We start from the raw sequence: 20,321 nt of genomic DNA, 5'->3' as shown, positions 1-20,321 counted from the left end.
ATAGTAACCTGCTCAACTCTTGAGATGTCTCTCTCTTGTGCCCTCCAATCCTCCTTTCCTGATGGCCTGGAATTTCATTGACCACCTCTGGATACAGCCATCTTCCCTCCGACTCTTTGGTCTTTTCAACGTGTTCTTTTGCATTTCTGTGTTTTTTGTTTTTTCTGTTGAGCCGCATCCATGCAGATGGAAGTTCCCAGGCTAGGGGTTGAATCAGAGCCGCAGCTGCCGGCCTACACCACAGCCAGAGCAATGCAGGATCCGAGCTGATTCTGTAACTTAAACCACAGCTCATGGCAATGCAGTGCCAGATCCTTAACCCACTGAATGAGGCCAGGGATTGAATCTGAAACCTCATGGTTCCTATTCGGATTCGTTAACCGCTGCACCATGACGGGAACTCTCATTTTTGTATTTTTTTTTTTTTTAATTTTGTATCTGGAAATAAAAGTTAGGTTTCATTTGGGCTGAAGGGAAATGTATAGAAAAGCAGATAAATTATTTCAATCTTCGTTAGCATTAACGTTAAAGATGTTTGGGGGTTTACTCATTTTTCTATCAGTTTCCTGCCTATCAGCCAGTGAAATCTTCTAGAGTAGTAGGTAATGTTCTCCTCAGGTTTTGAATTCTTTTACTTCAAGAGGAAAGTAATTTTTACTCCTCTTTAAAAAAAATTTGGGGGGAGTTCCCGTTGTGGCACAGCAGAAACGAATCCGACTAGCATCCATAAGGGTGTTGGTTGGATCCCTGGCCTCGCTCAGTGGGTTAAGGATCTGGCGTTGCCACGAGCTGTGGTATAGGTTGCAGACACAGCTCGGATCTGGCGTTGCTGTGGCTGTGGTGGAGGGGGGCGGCTACAGCTCCAATTAGACCCCTAGCCTGGGAACCTCCATAGGCTGCAGGTGCGGCCCTAAAAAGCAAAAATAAAAAATAAAATGAAAAAAAAAAAACATTTTTAAGGGGATGAGCTCATTTCAGAGACAGAAACACAGGGTGACAGGAGTCCTGGGAGACAAGACATAGGATCCAGCCCATGTGAGGAATCACACTCCAAGCAGAGAAAGGGCACGAGGAGCAAAGGCCCTGTGCTAGGGAGGCGGCTGGTCAGAGCCTTGCCTGCTCCTGGCTTTGACTTCTCCTGGGGCTGTTCCTGGCCCACAGCTGGTCCCACTGACCCTCAGTCACATCTGGACACATGTCCTTTTACGCCTGTCCTGTGGGCCAACCCTGTGTGGGACTGGGGCTGACCTTGGCCTCTTCCTGGAGTTGGGGGGGGCACTGTAGAGCCCCCTGAGGATGTCACTTGGCATGGCCACCTGGCTCAGAGCCCTCACTCAGGACAGGCAGGTGCCTCCTGGGTCTGACCCCCCCCCCCCCCCGGGTCCTGCTGGTTATGGTGCTGGGCAGTCCTTCTGGACGGCCCAGTCCCCAGAGGGGCCTGGCCACTTTCCCCCGTGCTTGATGAGCCTGGTCTCTACTCACCTAACTAGGGACAATAGATGTGTTTTCTCTGTCACCTTGGGCCTCCGAGGAAGTGGCTGAGGGCAGGGCTGGGCCACTCCAGCCTTCGCCTGCCACTGTACACAGAGCGTCGTGCCTCTTGGTGCCGGAGTTGACCCTGCTCAAGCGTTTGCACAAACACAAAGTTGAGAAATACTGCTTGCTGGAGGGGTGCGTAAGGCAAAGGGAACTGGTTGTCCCCTGAGGAGGAGACAGTCTGCTAGCTTCAGCTTTTCCATGTTGGGCCCTTTGTGGGAAGGGCTGACCTCAGTGTCTCTCTACTTGGTGAGTTACTTAGCCTCTTTGGGTTTTTTTTTGTTTGTTTTTTGGGGTTTTTGTTTTGTTTGTTTTTTGTCTTTTTTTAGGGCCACACTGCAGCATATGGAGGTTCCCAGGCTAGGGGTCACATTGGAGCTACACCTGCCAGAGTACACCATAGCCACAGCAATGGTGGGATCTGAGCCACGTCTGTGACCTACACCACAGCTCACAGCAACACCGGATCCTTAACCCACTGAGTGAGGCCAGGGATCGAACCCCCAACTTCATGGTTCCTAGACGGATTCGTTTCCACTGCGCCATGAAGGGAACTCCTATTTAGCTTCTTTGGAACCCAAGTTCCTCGTCTTTGAAATGAGGCGTGAGACCACATATTCCCTGAGATCCTTGCATCTTGGCCATGGTACAAGTCAGTTAACGAGACTGGTTTTCCAGTAAGCACACCCCTCTGAACAGAGCTGTGGTCCTTAAGCTCAGACTTTCTGTATTCCTCTAATCTCATAATCACCCCAAATGGGGGGGGAGGCACACTTGAGGGGGGCTTCCTCCCCTCCTTCCTCCTTCCCTCCCTCCTTTCCTTCCTTCCTGGCTTCATTGCTTTTTTGTAGCCTTGCTTACCTCTTACAGTCTTATGTCTTTGGATGCTAAAGTTGACGTTTATAAACAGCCTTCGGAGCCAGGTCTTGTGGATACGTGAGGGTGAAACATGATCCGTAACGTTCCCAGAGAGTGGGCTGGGAGCTCTGAAATGCTGTCTGCCAGTCACTGGGCCACAGTTCATACTTCGTGCCAAGTTCAGAATTACACATGAAAAATAGCCTTCGTGTCAAAGGACTAAGGCGCGAGAAACCTCCCATTCTTACAACCCATGTATTTTCTCGGTTCTGGAATTTTTAACTACTTTGATGACTGGTTTGGTTGTACCAGGCACTCTCACTGCTGTTTTCTCTAAAACTTGCCGATTTGTCCAGCTCCTTTGAGAGATTGTTAGGATTTATAAGTCGAAATATGTTCTACATATTCTAGGTCACTTTATTCATTTGTGTTTTTTTTTTTTAATTTTTTTTCCCCACTGTACAGCAAGGGGGTCAGGTTATCCTTACATGTATACATTACAATTACATTTTTTCCCCCACCCTTTGTTCTGTTGCAACATGAGTATCTAAACAAAGTTCTCAATGCTGTTCAGCAGCATCTCCTTGTATATCTATTCTAAGTTGTGTTTTTTTGTTTTGTTTTGTTTTGTTTTTAGGGCTGTGCCTGCAGCATATGGAGGTTGGTGGGAGGTAGAATCGCAGCTGTAGCCACTGACCTAACGCCACAGCCACAGCAAGGCTGGATCCTTAACCCACTGACTGAGGCCAGGGATCGAACCTGCGTCCTCTTGGATGCTAGTCAGATGCATTTCCGATGAGCCACTATAGGAACTCCATTCCAGGTCACTTTACAAATTAGACCAAATCTTTAAAATTTACTTTCCAGCTTTCATTAAGGCGGTTAGCCATTATTTATCTATTTCGTTTCTTTTTTGGCTGCCCTGCAGCATATGGAGTTCCCTGGCCAGGGATCAGATCCGAGGCGCAATTTCGACCTATACCGCAGCTGTGGCAATGCCCGGATCCTTAATCCACTGTGCCAGGTTGGGGATGGGATCTGCGTTTCAGTGCTCCCAAGACGCCACCAATCCTGTTGTGCCACAGCAGGAACTTCAGCCATCATTTAAAGAGAATAGAATCTTCTTGCTCTCTCTCTCTCTCTTTTTTTTTTTTTTTTTTTTTTTTTTTTGCTTTTTTAGGACTGCAGCCAAGGCCTATGGAAGTTCCCAGGCTAGGGGCTGAATCAGAGCTGCAGCTGCTGGCCTACACCACAGCCCCAGCAACACCGGATCCCGGTCAGGGATCAAACCCGCCTCCTCATGGGTACTGCTCAGGTCTGCTGAGCCACAACAGGAACTCCGAGAAGATAATCTTCTGAACTTTCCCTCATTTTCACAGGTTACAAGGTGCCTGTATGGGCACAGGTGTAGGTTACAGACAGATGGCTTCTCTCCCGGTATAACCAAGATACCGTTTCTAACTATGTCATTGTGCAGCTGTAGAATGAAAAGCCACTTGGCGGTGAGTTATGTTGGGACTTCAGGCAACGTGTGGGTGGCTGGATTTACAGGGCCTTTTCTTTTCAGTCAGAAAGTTCCACAGGTGGGTGGCCTTAGCGGTTAAGGATCTAGCACTGCTGTGGCTTGGGTTCGATCCCTGACCCGGGGAACTTCCACATGCTCTGGGCGGGGCCAAAACGAAGAAACAAACAGAAAACCGGACCCTTTTCCTACCTTCTACACACCATCTGTGGCTGGCAGCTTCTGACATGGCTCCCAAAAATCCTGCCTCCTGGCATTGACTTCCTTGCGTAAGACCTTCCTCTTAAGTGTGGGTTGGACCTGATGACTCATTTCTTTCTTTCTTTTTTTCCTTTTTAGGGCCGCACTGAGGCATATGAAAGTTCCCAGGCTACGGGTCAAAATGGAGCTACAGCTGCCAGCCTACACCACAGCCACAGCAACTCAGGATCCAAGTCGCATCTGCCACCTACACCACGGCTCCCGGCAATGCTGGATCCTTAACCCACTGCGGGAGGCCAGGGATCAAACCCACATCCTCACGGGTCCTCGTCAGATTCTCTTCCACTGCACCACAACCCTCCTGATGACTCATTTCTAAGGAATGGAATTCACAACCGTGATGAGATGTCACTTCCATGATTAGGTTCCTTATGAAAGGTGATGACTTCCAGCTCACTGCCACTCCCTTTGCTCTCTCCGCTGGCTTACCCTGAAAAGCAAGCTGCCATCTGGTGAGGTTCAGATAGTAAGGGACTTGATGACTGGGCAGCAGTCACCAAGGAACTACAGTCCCCAGTCCAACAGTCAGTGGGGAAGTGAATCTTGCCAAAGCCACATGCAGGAGCTTTGAAGCACCTCCTTCTCCAGTCAGACCTTCAGGTAAGACTGCAGCCTAGGAGTTCCTATCATGGCGCAAAGGAAACGAATCCAACTAGGAACCCTGAGGTTGTGGGTTTGATCCCTGGCCTTGAGCAGCAGGTTAAGGATCCAGCATTGCCATGAGCAGTGGTGTAGGCTGTAGACACAGCTCGGATCTGGCGTTGCTGTGGCTGTGATGTAACCTGGCAGCTATAGTTCCAATTCGACCCCTAGCCTGGAAACCCCCATATGCCATGGGTGTGGCCCTAAAAAGCAAAATAAAATAAAATAATTGGAAAAAAAAAAAGGTAAGATTGCTGCCAGTCTGGCTGAATGAAACCTTGACATAGCCTGTGAGAAACCCTGAGAAAGAGGACACAGCGAGGCTGTAGACTCCTGAGAGACTAGATTCTTAATAGAGAAAAACTGTGAGTTAATAAATATTGTTATTTTAAGCCAGTAATGGTTTAAGGTTTGGGGTAATTTGTTGTGCTCCAGTAAATCACTGATACATCCTTCAAGATGGTCAAAACCCCTCACTCTCTTAACAGTGTCTTATCAACCAGAACTCCTTCTCGTGTATTAAGTGTTTGGCTTCGAGGTTTAATTTTACTGAAATTTGCTATCAAGAAGGTTGGACTCGGTCATTGCGAAAGTTCCCTTCAGCTCTACATTTCAGGGACAAATCCTTTGCTCCAAAAAACAACCATTTTTTCATCCTCATGAAGTAAGAAGGCTTCAGTGGTCACAGTTGCTGGCGCAAGATGAGCTGGCTGGCTGTGCAGAGGGCTGCTGCTGTGAGTGGATTAAGGGGCAGCATGTGCAGCCATGACCCCTACAAGCTCCTTTGCACCTCCACCCTCTGGAGGGGCCCGGGGTCCTCACTGTCAGCCACCCCATCCCACTCTGGGTGGACCCTGCCTCCAACACTTTACAGTTTGCTCTTATTGTGGTTCCTGTCCCATAATATTGTGGAAGATTAACTTCTGGGATTCCTTTTTGTTTGTTTGGTTTTTGTCTTTTTGTCCTTTTAGGACCGAACCCTCAGCATATGGAGGTTCCCAGGCTAGGGGTCTAATCAGAGCTGTAGCTGCCGGCCTACACCACAGCCACAGCAATGCAGGATCTGAGCCGTGTCTGCAACCTACACCACAGCTCACAGCAACGCCGGACCCTTAACCCACGGAGCGAGGCCAGGGACCGAACCCGCAACCTCATGGTTCCTAGTCAGATTCATTAACCACTGAGCCATGATGGGAACTCCTGGGATTCCTTTTTGGTTTCCTTTTCAAGAACAGGTGCCGGAGTCCTCCCTTCTCTTCTTGCTTTGAGGACATTGAGGCAAAGTCGTGTTAAATGGTCCACTCTGGCCTGATCTTGGACTCCTCCCTCCAGAGGGCAGGGCGTCAACCTTGAAGTACTTCCATTGAAAAAGGAATGTAGGGCTCCCCTAGGATGGTGCTGGTGCTGCCAGCACACCCTGAAACATCTGTCTTGGACATTTCATGCTGCTACCTTAATTCTCCAGCCTGGTATGACAGTGATATCTTCAGCTTTAAACTATTTTTCCCTCTTTCTCTTCCTTTCAGTTTTCCCTGTGTTCTGCCCCTTTCTCCGTCTCTTTATACCACTTTCCTATATCATCTGCTACAGCTAAAGACATTAAAAGAGGGTTTTTTGTTTTTTTGGCCACACCTCTGGCATGAGGAATTTCCTGGGCCAGGGATCGAACCCTCAATATAGCAGTGACAATGCTGGAAGCTTAACCTGCTGAGCCACCAGGGAACCAAGAGTTTTTGGTTTCGTTTTTGTTTTTTTAGGGCCAAGCAGTTCCCAGTCTAGGGGTTTAATTGGAGCTGTAGCCACCAGCCCACGCCACAGCCACAGCAACACGGGATCCGAGCTGTGTCTGCGACCTACACCACAGCTCTTGGCAACACTGGATCCTTAACCCACTGAGCAGGGCCAGGGATTGAACCCATGTCCTCATGGATACTAGTCGGGCTTGCTACTGCTGAGCCACCACAGGAACTCCTTTTTTTTTTTTTTTTTAAACCAAGTAGACATACATCAATTAATAATTTAAACAAACAATAAATTCTGGGATTTTTCCTTCTCAGCCCCAGCACTCTAACAAGCATCGATGGCTGTGATTTTTGAGGTCAGGGTCTGTGGCCAGGGCCTGGGCAACAGGTCCCTTGGCAGCTTGTAGAGGCGGTTGTGGACTAATGGATTTCCTGGGGCTGCTCACCCGATGGGTCAATGGACATTCACATCAATAGTTATGAATATTCCAAATGCCTCTGGGTCTTACCCTCACCTGCTGTCATAGGATCTTCCTCCCACCCTTGTTGGGAGTCTTCTTGGGTGTCTTACCAGTGCCCCTGACAGGTGGCAGGTTTGTTACCCCAGGGCACTGCCAGATTCTCCCCCTGCTCTGGTCTCCTTGGTTAAATGCCCACAGCTCCTTGCCAGGCCTTATGCCATCTGGGCCAGTGGCATCCTTGTAGATCCTGGTGTCCTGCTGAGGAGGGCACTGTGCTCTGAAGCTTCTGAAGTCAAAAAATGCTTATGGAGGGCGTCCCCATCGTGGCTCAGCAGTAACGAACCCGACTAGTACCCCTGAGGATGCGGGTTTGATCCTGGCCTTGCTCAGTGGGTTAAGGATCCCGCATTGCTGGGCAGTGGTGTAGGCCGGCGGCTGTAGTTCTGATTTGACCCCTAGCCTGGGAACTTCCATATGCTGTGGGTGCGACACTTTAAGAAAATGCTTTTGGAGTTCCCTGGTGGCTCAGATGGTTAAGGATCAAGAGGCACTGCTGTGTCTCTGGTTACAGCTGCGGTGAGGATTCAATCCCTGGCACAAGAACTTCCACATTCTGTGGGTGCAGCAAAAAAAAAAAAAAAAAAGTGCTTAAAACTCCAGTATTGGTCAACGCCCTATGGGCAAGCATCACAATCAACTCGGGCTATTTTAAAAAGAACAGGGATTTATTAAAAGGATGCTGGATGGTTTCCAAAATTGCTGGATGGTTGGGGAAAACATGGTAGGAAGCTCTGTAGGCAGCAACAAAGGCCCAGATCCTGTCTGGGAGCTGCTCAGGTGAAGACACCCCTCCCTCAGGCCCAGGTTGGATGCCTGGCCTGGCCCCACTGGCACCAGAACCCTGTCACTGTCACTTCCAGAAACTAGATGTAGACACTGCCATTGCATCTACTGTCCCTGACATGAGGCCTGTGGGTTCTCTCCACCCCCTACCTCCAGGGGCAAAGAAAGTATCTAAGTAATTCCTGTTGTGGCTCGTGGTTAACGAACCTGACTAGTATCCATGAGGACTCAGGTTCGATCCCTGGCCTCACTCAGGTTAAGGATCGAGCATTGCCAGGAACTCTGGTGTGGGTCGCAGCCATGGCTCGGATTCTACGTTGCTGTGGGTGTGGTGTAGGGAAGCAGCTACAACTCCGAGACAACCCCAGCCTAGGAACCTCTGTATGTCGCGGGTACGGCCCTCAAAATACAAAAACACCAAAAAAAAAAAAAAAAAAAAAGAAGTATGTGGTATTCCCAGCTCTTTCCTTGGCAGGTGGGCCCTGCCTCCTTAGGTGGGAGGGAGGTTTAGATCCTGGGTACCTAGGAGAGAACCAGATGTGCCCAGATCCCCTGATGCCTTTATGTTCTGAATCCACCCCCAGCCCCACCGACACTTGTGCACCAAAGTGCGTGGTGTGGGCCCCAGTGCCCTTGGGATCCCCTGCGAGAAGTAAGAACTGTGCCCTCAGCCTCCAGCTGTGGTCGCTCCCCAGGGCCGAGTCTGACTCCTGCTGACCGCATTGGGCCCCTCCTCGCCTCCTCCCAAACACCTGCTGAAATCTGTTCCTGGTGGGGTCATCTCACTGTCCCGGGTGACAGTTTTGCCACCACAGCAGAAGTCAATGACATCATGAAAACTCTCTCCCTGATACAGGGCCACTTCTGAACAGGGAAACGGTCGGTGTGACAGGGTGTCCTGGCAGACAGGAGCTGGGACTTGTATGTGTTCACTGCCTGGGCTGAAAGGGCTCCCTTTCTCCCAAGTATCCCATTGCATCTCAGACTTATTTGAGGGGCTCTGGGGAAAAACCCTATTCAATCCAGTCATACAATTTGGAATTATATGAATTTGTAAGAAGGACTCCTGGGGACCAGCGGAAGCAGACTGTAGAAACTACCAGATTCCCCAGATTCCTTTGTTTATTTGTTTTTTTGCTTAGGAAAGGATTGCTTTTATATTTTTGTCTTCATTGTTTACTGCAGGAATTACAAAAGTATTGCTGTTTACTGTATTTTCTGTAATACCTATGGCATTGGTTTTATCTTAATTTAAATAAATTCTATGAGTTGTGTTGGCGCCATGCTACCATTTTGGTTTTTTTTAAATGATTTTTATTTTTTCCATTATAGTTGGTTTACAGTGTTCTGTCAATTTTCTACTGTACAGCAAAGTGACCCAATCACACGTACATATATACATTCTTTTTCTCACATTATCCTCCATCCTGCTCCATCACAAGTGACTACATATAGTTCCCAGTGCTATAAAAACTACCAGATTCATTGTGGCTCAGTGGTTAACAAACCCAGTGGTTAAGTAACCATGAGGTTGCGGGTTTGATCCCTGGCCTTGCTCAGTGGGTTAAGGATCTGGCGCTGCCGTGAGCTGTGGTGTAGGTCACAGACATGGCTCGGATCCTGCATTGCTGTGGCTGTGGTGTAGGCCGGCAGCTACAGCTCCGATTAGACCCCTAGCCTGGGAACCTCCATATACCACAGGTACAGCCCTAAAAAGAAAAAAGCAAACCAAAACAAAAACAAAAAACAACAGTGCTAGGGTGGGGCGGGAGGAGCAGGTGTACAGAGGGACAGCACTGGGTCTCTTGCTCCCGGAATGTCTACTCCAGGGAGAACTACGTTGTTTTACTACATTCCATTGGTTTGGCAACTGAGTTTAGTACTCAGGGAGGGAGTTGTTCATTTGTTTGATTTTTGTTTATTTGTTTTTGGCTCTAGAACTTCTTTTTTAAATTTTTTATTCAAGTATAGGTGATTTACATTTCTACTGTACAGCAAAGTGATTCATACACACACACACACACACACACACACACACACGAATCTGACTAGGAACCATGAGGTTGTAGTTTCAATCCCTGGCCCTGCTCAGTGGCTTAAGGATCTGGCGTTGCCGTGAGCTGTGGTGTAGGTCACATTCGCGGCTCAGATCTGATGTGGCTGTGGCTGTGGCTGTGGCTGGCAGCTGTAGCTCCGATTGGACCTCTAGTCTGGGAAACTCCATATGCCATGGGTGCAGCCCTAAAAAGCAAAAAAAAAAAATATATATATATATATATATAAAAATATGTATATACATACGTATATACATACACATATGTATATACACACACTTTTTTGGGGAGGGGGCCCGCACCAGCGGCCTATGGAAGTTCCCAGGCTAGGGGTCCAATTGGAGCTGTTGCCACAGGCCTATGCCACAGCCACAGCAGTGCCAGATCCGAGCCGCATCTGTGACCTACACCACAGCTCACGGCAACACTGGATTCTTAACCCACTGAGAAAGGCCAGGTATCAAACCTGCATTCTCATGGATACTAGTCAGGTTCGTTAACCGCTGAGCCATGACGGGGACTCCCACACACCCTCTTTAAAAAAAAAAAATTCTTTTCCATTATGGTTTATCATAGGACAGTGAATATAATTCTCTGGGCTATACAGTAGGATCTAGTTATTTATCCCATTTGAATGTTTTACTTGCTTTTTATGAACATTTGAGGCTGGAGATCAGCAGGCATTTGTCCCTCAGAGGTGGGGTGCCTGCAGGATACGAGGGCAGGTCAACTCAGAGGTGACTCCGCTGTGGCAATATCGGGCTGCCTGCCAGAGTTTGGGATCATGGCCCTAATTACATCGAGACAGTGGCAGCAGCGGAGGGCAGCCAGTCCTTGTGGGGTCCACTGATGGGCCTCTCTGAGACGTTATGGGACCAGTGGCTGCAGGGTCTTGTCTCAGCCAGCAGGGACACCAGCTGTGGTGGAAGATTTACAGTCAGGGACAGCCATTAGGGAAAGAGAGGCCAGAGGCAGTGATGTACTTGGACCCAGAGAGGGACTTCTGAGGAACGGTGGGGACCATGACTGCCTAGTCCTGGTTCAGTGAGCAATGAAAAGATTGATGATAGTCCTGATGATAATAATATTTATGGAGAATGCCAGATACAATCCTAAGTGCTTTCCAGGTATTTATTCACTTCGTCCGCACTACGACTCTATCAGTTGATACAATCACTACCTGTCTTATACAGATGAGAAAGTTCGGCTTGGATAGAGGTTGCTATGTGGCAGATTGCAATTTCCAAACATAGCTGCCACCATGTCTCCTAAACCACATGCTGTTCTGCAAACCCTTGATCCTACTACCATTGAGAGATGGGGTCTGTTCCCCTCCACTTGAACCTGAGCAGGCTTCTGACTCTCTCTCTCTCTCTTTTTGGCTGCACCTGCAGGATATGAAAGTTCCTCAGCCAGGGATCAAACCCTGCCACAGCTGCAGCCTGCACCACAGCTGCAGCCTGCACCACAGCTGCCAGCTGTAGCCATTTGGGATCCTTAAGCTGTTACGCTGCCAGGGAACTTCCTGTAACTTATAGAATGCACCAGAAATGAGCCAGTGTGACTTGAAGGCTGGGTCAGAAAAGGAGATGCAGTTTTCGACTTGTTTACTGGAATACTTATGCTGGAGTCACAGGCCACCACGGAAACAGTGGCCTGAGGCCGCCATGCTGTTCGGAGGCTCAAAATAACCCACATGGAGAGGTCCTGAAAGTGCCTAAGAAAGGGGAGGGAGGAGTTCCTGTCATGGCTCAGTAGAAACGAATCCAGCTAGGAAGCATGGGGTTTCAGGTTCGATCCCTGGCCTCGCTCAGTGGGTTAGGATTTGGCGTTGCTGTGGCTGTGGTGTAGGCCGGCAGGTGTAGCTCTGATTAGACCCCTAGCCTGGGAACCTCCATATGCCACGGGTGTGGCCCTAAAAAAAAAAGGCAAACAAACAAACAAACAAACAAACAAACCCCCCCCCAAAAAAAAGAGAGAGAGGGGAGAGATACCTGCCACTCTGAGCTGCTTCTTCTTCCCTCTCCTGTTGCAGTTCTAACCACCGTCTGATTTCAATCACATGGGAGCTGTGGGGAGTTGCAGAGCCAACCAAGTCCTTCCTAAACTCCCAACCTGCAGAAATTGTGAGAAATAAAATGATTGCCAGGTTTTTTTTTTTGTTTTTTGTTTTGTTTTGTTTTGTTTTTTGTCTCGGCAACACTGGATCCTTAGCCCACTGAGCGAGGCCAGGGATCGAACCTGCAACCTCATGGTTCCTATTCGGATTCATTTCCACTGTGCCTTGATAGGAACTCCAATCTGCTCTTTAAATTAGCTTTTTTCTTTTATGGCCACACCCAGACCTATGGAAGTTCCCAGGCCAGGGATGGAATCTGAACCCCGGTGGTGGCAACGCCAGATCCTTGAACCCACTGCATCAGACTCAAACTCACCCCTCCACAGCAACCCAAGCTGCTGTAGTCAAATTCTTAACCCACTGCACCACAGCGGGAATGCCTAAATTAGTTGTTAAATGTTCTTCTAAGTAACTATACGAATTGATGTGTTTCATGGAGTCACTGGAATATAGATCAGTTACATTTTGGATAGCATTTACCCAATATGATAATTTTAGTTTTCAAGTAGCAGTTTATTTTAAGTCATCACTCAGGAAGAATTTAATTTCATTGAATGCTTCATTTTTCTTTTGCTCGTAGAGACAAGGAATAAGGTGACCGTAGTTTGCATTTATTGGGCACTTCCTATGTGTCAGGTGCCATGTATTTAATTATCCTCAAACCCTTTGACACAGGTACTATTGCTATCCCCATTTTATAGATGAAGATACTGAGGCAGAGGGAGGTTAAGTACCCTTCTAGTCATGCTCAGCTTAAAGAGGCAGAGCTATGATTCCAACCCATGCTCTTAATCCATGCAAACCTGCCTGTACCCTTTCTCCAGACTAGTTCCTCTGGTATTCACATGTGCCTTTGGTCGATATGACTCTGTGAAATGTATTTCCTTTTTTTTTTTTTTTTTTTTTTTGCTCTTTAGGGCCGCACCCATGGCATATGGAGGTTCCCAGCCTAGGGGTCGAATTGGAGCCATAGCTGCCGCCTATGCAACAGCCATAGCAATGCCAGATCTGAGCCACTTCTGTGACCTACAGCACAGTTTATGGCAACGCCTGATCCTTAACCCACTGAGCGAGGCCAGGGATCAAACCAGAAACCTCATGGTTCCTAGTCGGATTCATTTCTGCTGCAGGAACTCCCCAAAATGTATTTCTTATATAGAAGAGTTTTAGGAGTTCCCATCATGGCTCAGCAGAAACGAGTCTGACTAGCATCCATGAGGACGCAGCAGTTTTAATCCTTGGCTTCATTCAGTGGGTTAAGGATCCAGCGTTGCCATGAGCTGTGCTGTAGGTTGCAGATGTGGCTCAGATCTGGCATTGCTGTGGTTGTGGCTTAGGCCGGTGGTTACAGCTCTAATTTGACCCCTGGCCTGGGAACTTCCCTATGCCTCAGGTACAGCCCTAGAAAAAAATAAATAAAAGAATTTAGGAGTTCCTGTCATGGCACAGCGGAAACGAATCAGACTGGGAACCATGAGGTTGCTAGTTCGATTTCTGGCCTCACTCAGTGGGTTAAGGATCCGCCGTTGCTGTGGCTGTGGTGTAGGCCGGCAGCTATAGCTCTGACTAGACCCCTAGCCTGGGAACCTCCATATGCTGCAGGTGCAGCCCTAAAAAAAGGACAAAATACAAATTAATTAATTAATTAATTATTTTTAAAAAAGAGTTAATAATATATAAAGGCTTGTTCCTAATATATAGAGGCTTCTTCTAAAATACATTTTCTGTGCCAGCAAGAAAAGACTGCCAACTAAATTATGAGAGAACGAAGGGTTTTTTGTTAATTATTTAATTATTATTATTTTTTGGCATGCAGAAGTTCCCAGGCTAGGGATCAAACCTGTGCCACAGCAGGGTCCTTAACCGCTGGGCCACCAGGAAACTCCCAGGAAGTTTTTTTTACTCTTTTTTTCCCCCTTTTTTTATGGCCGCACCTGCTGCATACAGAAGTTCTTGGGCTGGGGGTCGAATTGGAACTGCAGCTGAGGCCCATGCCACAGCCAGGGCAACACTGGATCTGCAACCTATGCTGCAGCTTACTTCAATGCAGGATCCTCAACCCACTGAGTGAGGCCAGGGATTGAACCTGCATCCTCAAAGAGACAAGGTCGGATGCCTAACCCACTGAGCCACGTCAGGAACTCTGCAGGAAGTTTTAAAATAAAAAAATGTTAAATGTTCATAGGAGCTATATTTGAAGACAACTTTTTTTTTTAATTGAAGTATAGTTGACTTACAGTGTTGTATTAATTTCAGCTGTACAGCAAAGTGAACCAGTTATACATATACATATATCCATTTTTTTTTCCTGTATAGATTACAGAATATTAGTAGATTTCCCTGTGCTGTATAGTAGGTCCTTGCTATGAAAAAACTTTTTTGTTGTTGTTGTTTAGGGCCCTACCCACAGCATATGGAGGTTCCCAGGCTAGGGGTCAAATTGGAGCTACGGCTGCCGGCCTACATCACAGCCACAGCAACACAGGATCTGAGCCACATCTGCAACCTGACCTACACAATAGCTCATGGAAACACCAGATCCCTAAACCACTAAGCGAGGCCAGGGATCAAACCTGCATCCTCATGGATATTAGTTGGGTTCCTAACCCACTGAGCCACAAAGGGGACTCTCTGAAAACAACTGCTTTTTCTTATATCTGATCCTGAACTCGAGCAAAGGGCCTGTGGCATAGAAAGCCAAAGTCCAACAGTGGGGGTTTGCAGCAAAATAAGGAATTACTGCAATTGTGGGGCGCCAGCCAAGGGAGTGGGAGACAAGCCTCAGATCCACTCCGTCCTGGTCTTTTGAGTCAGGGAAATTTTTAAAGGGGAAGAACAGAGAGGCTGGAATTAATCATCATCTTGTGACATTTCTGTGACATTTTAAAAACTGAAGTATAGTTGATTTACAATGTTGTGTTAGTTTCAGGTGAACAGCAAAGTGATTCAGTCATATATATATATATATATATATATATATATATTGCTTTTTCAGATTATTTTTCATTATAGGTTATCATAAGATGTTGACTCTAGTTCCCTATGCTATACAGGAAATTCTTGTTGCTTATCTGTTTTACATATAGCAGTTTATATCTCTTAACTCTATACTCCTAATCCCCCCCCCGCCCCCGCATTTTCTCCTTTGGGAATCATAAGTTTGCTTGCTTGCTTGCTTGCTTTCCTTCCTTCCTTCCTTCTTTCTTTCTTCTTTCTTGTGCAGGCACAGCACAAAAAACAGTAAATAAATAAATAAATAAACGGGATGAAACAGGAGTTCCCGTCGCGGTTCAGCGGTTGATGAAACTGACTAGTATCCATGAGGACTCGGGTTTGATCCCTGACCTCACTCAGTAGGTTAAGGATCCAGCATTGCTATGAGCTGTGATGTGGGTCGCAGACACGACTCGGATCCCACGTTGCTATGGCTGTGGTGTAGGCTGGCAGCTACAGCTCCCATTCGACCCCTAGCCTGGGAAACTTCCTATGCTGGGAGTGCAGCCCTAAAAAGGCAAAAAAAAGAAATAAAAAAAATAAAGAAAGCCATAAAACAAATATAAGCTACCGGAATATACTGTATAATATGGAGAATATAGCCAATATTTTATAATAACTATCAATGGAGTATAACCTTTAAAAATGGTGACTCATTATATTGCACAGCAACTATACTTCAATATTTCTATTAAATAAATAAACACGTAGATAAACTAATGATACAATATGTAGTCTTTTTTGTCTGGGTCTGGGTTCTTTCACTAAGTATAGTGGTTCCAAGTTTCATCTAGGCTGTAGCATATATCAGTATTTCATTCCTTTTTATGGCTGAATAATAATATTCCATTGTAGGGAAGTTTGGGATTAATAAATACAAACTATTCCATTTAGAATGGACAAGCAATGAGGTCCTGCTGTATAGCACAAGGAGCAATACCCAGTCTCTTGAGATAGACTGTGATGGAAGATAAAATAAGAAAAGGAATGTGTGTGTGAGTGTGTGTGTGTGTGTGTGTGTGTCTGGGTCACTTTGCTGTACAGCAGAAATTGGCACAACGTTGTAAACAAGGGCATTCCTGTTGTGGCGCAGCAGAAATGAATCCTGCTAGTATCCGTGAGGATGCGGGTTCCATCCTCGGCCTTGCTCAGTGGGTTAAGGATCTGGTGTTGCCATGAACTATGGTGTAGGTTGCAGACTTGGCAGACACAGCTTGGATCCCCAGTTGCTGTGGCTGTGGTGTAGGCTGGCAGCTTGGCAGCTGTAGCTCCGATTCAACTCCTAGCCTAGCAACCTCCATGTGCCACCGGTTCAGCCCTAAAAAGACAAAAAAAAAAAAAAAAAAAAAAAAAAAAGAGGATATAAGGAGGATAGGTATTCCTTTCCTGGAAGGAGAAAACAAAGATGCAGATGGAAGTACTTTGGGACCATCCTTCCCCCTGTAAGCAAAAGTGGCCTAAGAACCAAATTAACGCATAGAGGTGGGAAATGGACAGAGAGAGGTTTTTTTTTTTGTTTTTTGGTTTTGTTTTTGTTTTTGTTTTTGTTTTTTTGCTTTTCAGGGCTATACCTGCAGCATATGGAAGTTTGCAGGCTAGGGGTTGAATTGGAGCTGCACCTGCCGGTGCACACCACAGCCACAGCAACACAGGATCCCAGCCACGTCTCCAGCCTACACCACAGCTCATGGCAACACCAGATCCTTAACCCACTGAATGAGGCCAGAGATAGAACCCAAATTCTCATGAATACTACTAGGGTTCATTCCCGCTGAGGCACAATGGGAACTCCCACAGAGAGTCTTGATGGGGTTTGAATCCCTGGTCTGGTGAGCTGGGTTTGGGTAATCAGTGTCCTAATATTGCAATAGAAGTGGGAAAGCCTTAGAGGAGAAAGAGATATGTAGGCCATGGGTGAGTAGGTGTTTGAAAGCTCCAAGGCGAAGGCAGTAGAATGTATAATAGGAATTTAAAGAAGTCTCTTCAGTTATTCGGAAAAAAAGAAGCCACCATTAAGAGGGGAGACAGACAAGCCACAGCGTAGGAGAAGGTATCTGCAATACACATATTGACAAAGATTTGTATCCAGAATATATGGACACCTATAAACCAGTAAGAAAAAGATGACCTATTTTTTAAAGAGGGAAAAGGGCTTATTATTATTATTGTTATGATAATTTGGCTGCTCCCATGGCATGCAGAAGTTCCCAGGCCAAGGACTGAACCGCAGGAACTACCCAAGCCACAGTAGTGATAATGCTGGATCCTTAACCTACTGTACCACCTGGGAACTCCCTAAAGTGGGAAAAAGTCTGGAATAAGCGCTTCACAAAAGAGGACAGTTACAAAGTCAATAAGTGTATGAAAGGTGCTCAAATTCACTGGTCTTCAGGGAAAGGCAATTTTAAAACCACCCCCGTCCCTCTAGAGAGCCACCCAATTGTCTAAAACTTCAAGCACTGACATTGCCAAAGATTGGCGAGGAGGTGGAAGAGCCACAATTCTCATGCTTTGCTAATAGGAGTTTAAACTGATGCAACCACTTGGGAAAACTCTTTGGTAGTAGGGTGGCCCTGGTGGTGCACCACGCAGACTCAGTCTCCCTTCAAGCGTCTGCTGCAAAGAGACTAGTTGACCAGTAGCCTCCAGGGGCCATCCCTTCAGAAGTCACAGCATTCATGCTGCTCCCAGCCAGTGATTCTGCCTGGCAGGTCTACTATATTGGGACAATTCCTGCCTCGCAAAGGCTCCTATAAAGGAGAGTCTTCACTCTGGGATCCCCGTCCTTCCGGCTGAGACCGTGGAACTTGCACAGTGGTCAGACCTGCACTGTGATCTGGAGGCTCTCCATGCCTGTTCCTGCTCCCTGACTTCTTTATTCTTCCCAGGCTTTGCCCCCTGTAAATCTCAATTGACAGGGGCAGTGTTTACTAATACTATCTGACTCTAATTCCACTTCTGGACTAGACATGAGTGCATATAGCCACCAAAAGACATTTATAGGATGTTCACAGCAGCTTTGTTCATAACAGCTAAAAACTGGCCAAATGTTGATCAACAGTGGACAGACGGGATAAATAAAATTGTGCTTAATCACACAATGGACTATTACACAGCAATGAAAAATAATAATAGTTACACACAATAATAGGAATAAACCTCACAGACTTTAAGACGAGTGAAAGAAATCAGATGACTGATAGATCTCAAGTGATTAAAGGAATCCTGAAGGACAGGGGTTTCAGGAGAAGGAGTTCACTCAGATTTGTGAAAACCACTGGAGGGTTAGAGTGGTGATCTTTTTGAGGACTATAGGCAGGATTTAAGATGATCCTAACAATCCCCTCGCTGGTTTCCATGCCTTTGTATAATCCCTTCCCTTTCAGTGTAGACCAGACCTACCTTCCCTTTGTTTTTTGTTTTTTTGTTTTTGTTTTTTTTTTCTTTTTAGGGCTGAACCCTTGACATATAGATGTTCCCAGTTCCCACTGAGCCAGGGATTGAACATGCATCCTCATGGATACTAGTCGGGTTCATTTCTGCTGAGCCCCAACAGGAACTCCAGACTAGACCTAGCTTCTTTTTGTCCCCCAGTTTTATTGATATCTAATTGAAATAGAACATTGTGTAAGTTTAAGCTGCACAACAGGATGATTCAACATACATTTATATTGTGAAATGATTACCACAATAAGGTTAGTTTACACATCCATCGCCTGACATAATTATCTTTTTTTTTTTTTTTTTTTTGCCCAGAGGGAGGGAATGAGAACTTTTAAGATTTAGCTGCTTTCAAGAATACAATACAATATCATAGGAGTTCCTACTGCAGCTCAGTGGTAACGAACGAACTAGTACCTATGAAGACTTGGAATCAATCCCTGGCCCCGCTCAGTGGGTTAAGGGGATCCGGCATTGCCGTGAGCTGTGATGTCGGTCACAGGGGCAGCTCGGATCTCCTGTTGCTGTGTCTGTGGTGTAGGCCGGCGGCTACAGCTCCGATTGGACCCCTAGCCTGGGAACTTCCAAATGCCGTGGGTGTGGCCCTAAACAGAAAAAAACCCTAGAATACAATACAATATTATTAACTAGAGACACCACCCGGTACATTAGATCTCCTGAACTTAACCACCTTATAATTGAAAGTTTGTACCCTTTGACCAGCATCTTCCCATCTCCCCCACCTGCCAGCGGCTGCAAATCAATCAGCTCTGTTTCTACAAGTTCAGTATTTTTAGATTCCACATGTGAGTGAGATCATTCGGTACAATTTATCCTTGAGCTACAAGGGCTTGAACTACACAGGTCCACTTACAGATGGGTTATTTTCAATACACACACAATACAGCAGTACACAAGCCTCAGTTGGTTGAATCTGTGGATGTGGAAGCTCAAATTGGATGGCTGACTGTAAAGCTACATGTGGATTTTTGACTGCATTGGGGGGTGGGGGAGTTGCTATTCCTAACCTCTGCCTTGTTCCAGGGTCAACTGTATTTGCCATTCTGATTTATTTCACTTAGCATAATGCCATGAAGGTTTGTCTTTCTTGTCTCAAAGGATAGGATTTCCTATTGAGGAAATGATAGAAGTGGCTGAATAATATTCCATTGAGTGTACATACCACATTTCCTTTATTCATTCATCCATCCATGGACATTTAGGTTGTGGACTAGCTTCTAAGTAATAGAATATGTAAAAGCGATGGGCTGTCTCTTCTGAGATTAGTTTACAAAAAAGACCGTAACTTCTGTTTCCCTCTCTTTCTCTTATTCTAGCAGCTTCATACAAAGAGGTGCAATGGTTCAGGAACTGATGGATCCAGCCATCAGCCAGAGAGGACCTGAGGCTTGCCAACAGCCATGGGAGTGAGCTTGAAAGAGGATTCTTTAGCCTTAAGATGCCTGCATTCCCAGCCAACATCTTGACTGCGTTTTTGTGAGAGACCCAGATCCAGAGGACCCAGCTCAACAGCATCAGATTCCTGACCCACAGAAACTGTGCGAAAATAAAGAGTTTTTTTTTTTAACTGCTACATTTGGGGTAATTTGTTATGGAACAGTTCATAACTAATACAGGACATCAATACTCAAAATTACTATATAAAACTTGAAATCTCTCTGACAGCTGCAAAGAGGAAAATGCTAGCAATCTCCCAAAATAGTGTGTTTCTTCTTAGAGAGTAACATACATATAGTTTTCTTTTAGTTTTGGCCACCAGGAAACTCAGAGCTAATTTGTGGCTCCTTTTAATAATTATGTGATACCCTATGGCCTGCTTAGCTGTGT

General features: G+C 46.3%; 1 long non-coding RNA gene across 1 annotated transcript; it reads left to right on the top strand.

Annotated features, from left to right (window-relative positions):
- The first annotated feature begins 1,686 nt into the window (after nucleotides 1-1,686).
- Nucleotides 1,687-19,946, top strand: LOC146404434 (uncharacterized). The gene is made up of 3 exons (XR_014840363.1): nucleotides 1,687-1,785; nucleotides 3,774-3,896; nucleotides 19,814-19,946. It is a non-coding gene; the product is annotated as an uncharacterized LOC146404434 (long non-coding RNA).
- Nucleotides 19,947-20,321: the final 375 nt, after the last annotated feature.

Source organism: Sus scrofa, chromosome 3 (genome assembly GCF_054392235.1).
Source record: "Sus scrofa isolate SSC_HxYL_T2T_F1_AM1 chromosome 3, Sscrofa_HxYL_maternal_Yorkshire_Landrace_v2.0, whole genome shotgun sequence".
NCBI lineage: Eukaryota > Metazoa > Chordata > Mammalia > Artiodactyla > Suidae > Sus > Sus scrofa.
The sequence above is the reverse complement of the archived record's forward strand: the minus strand, read 5'-3'. Positions and strand labels throughout refer to the sequence as shown.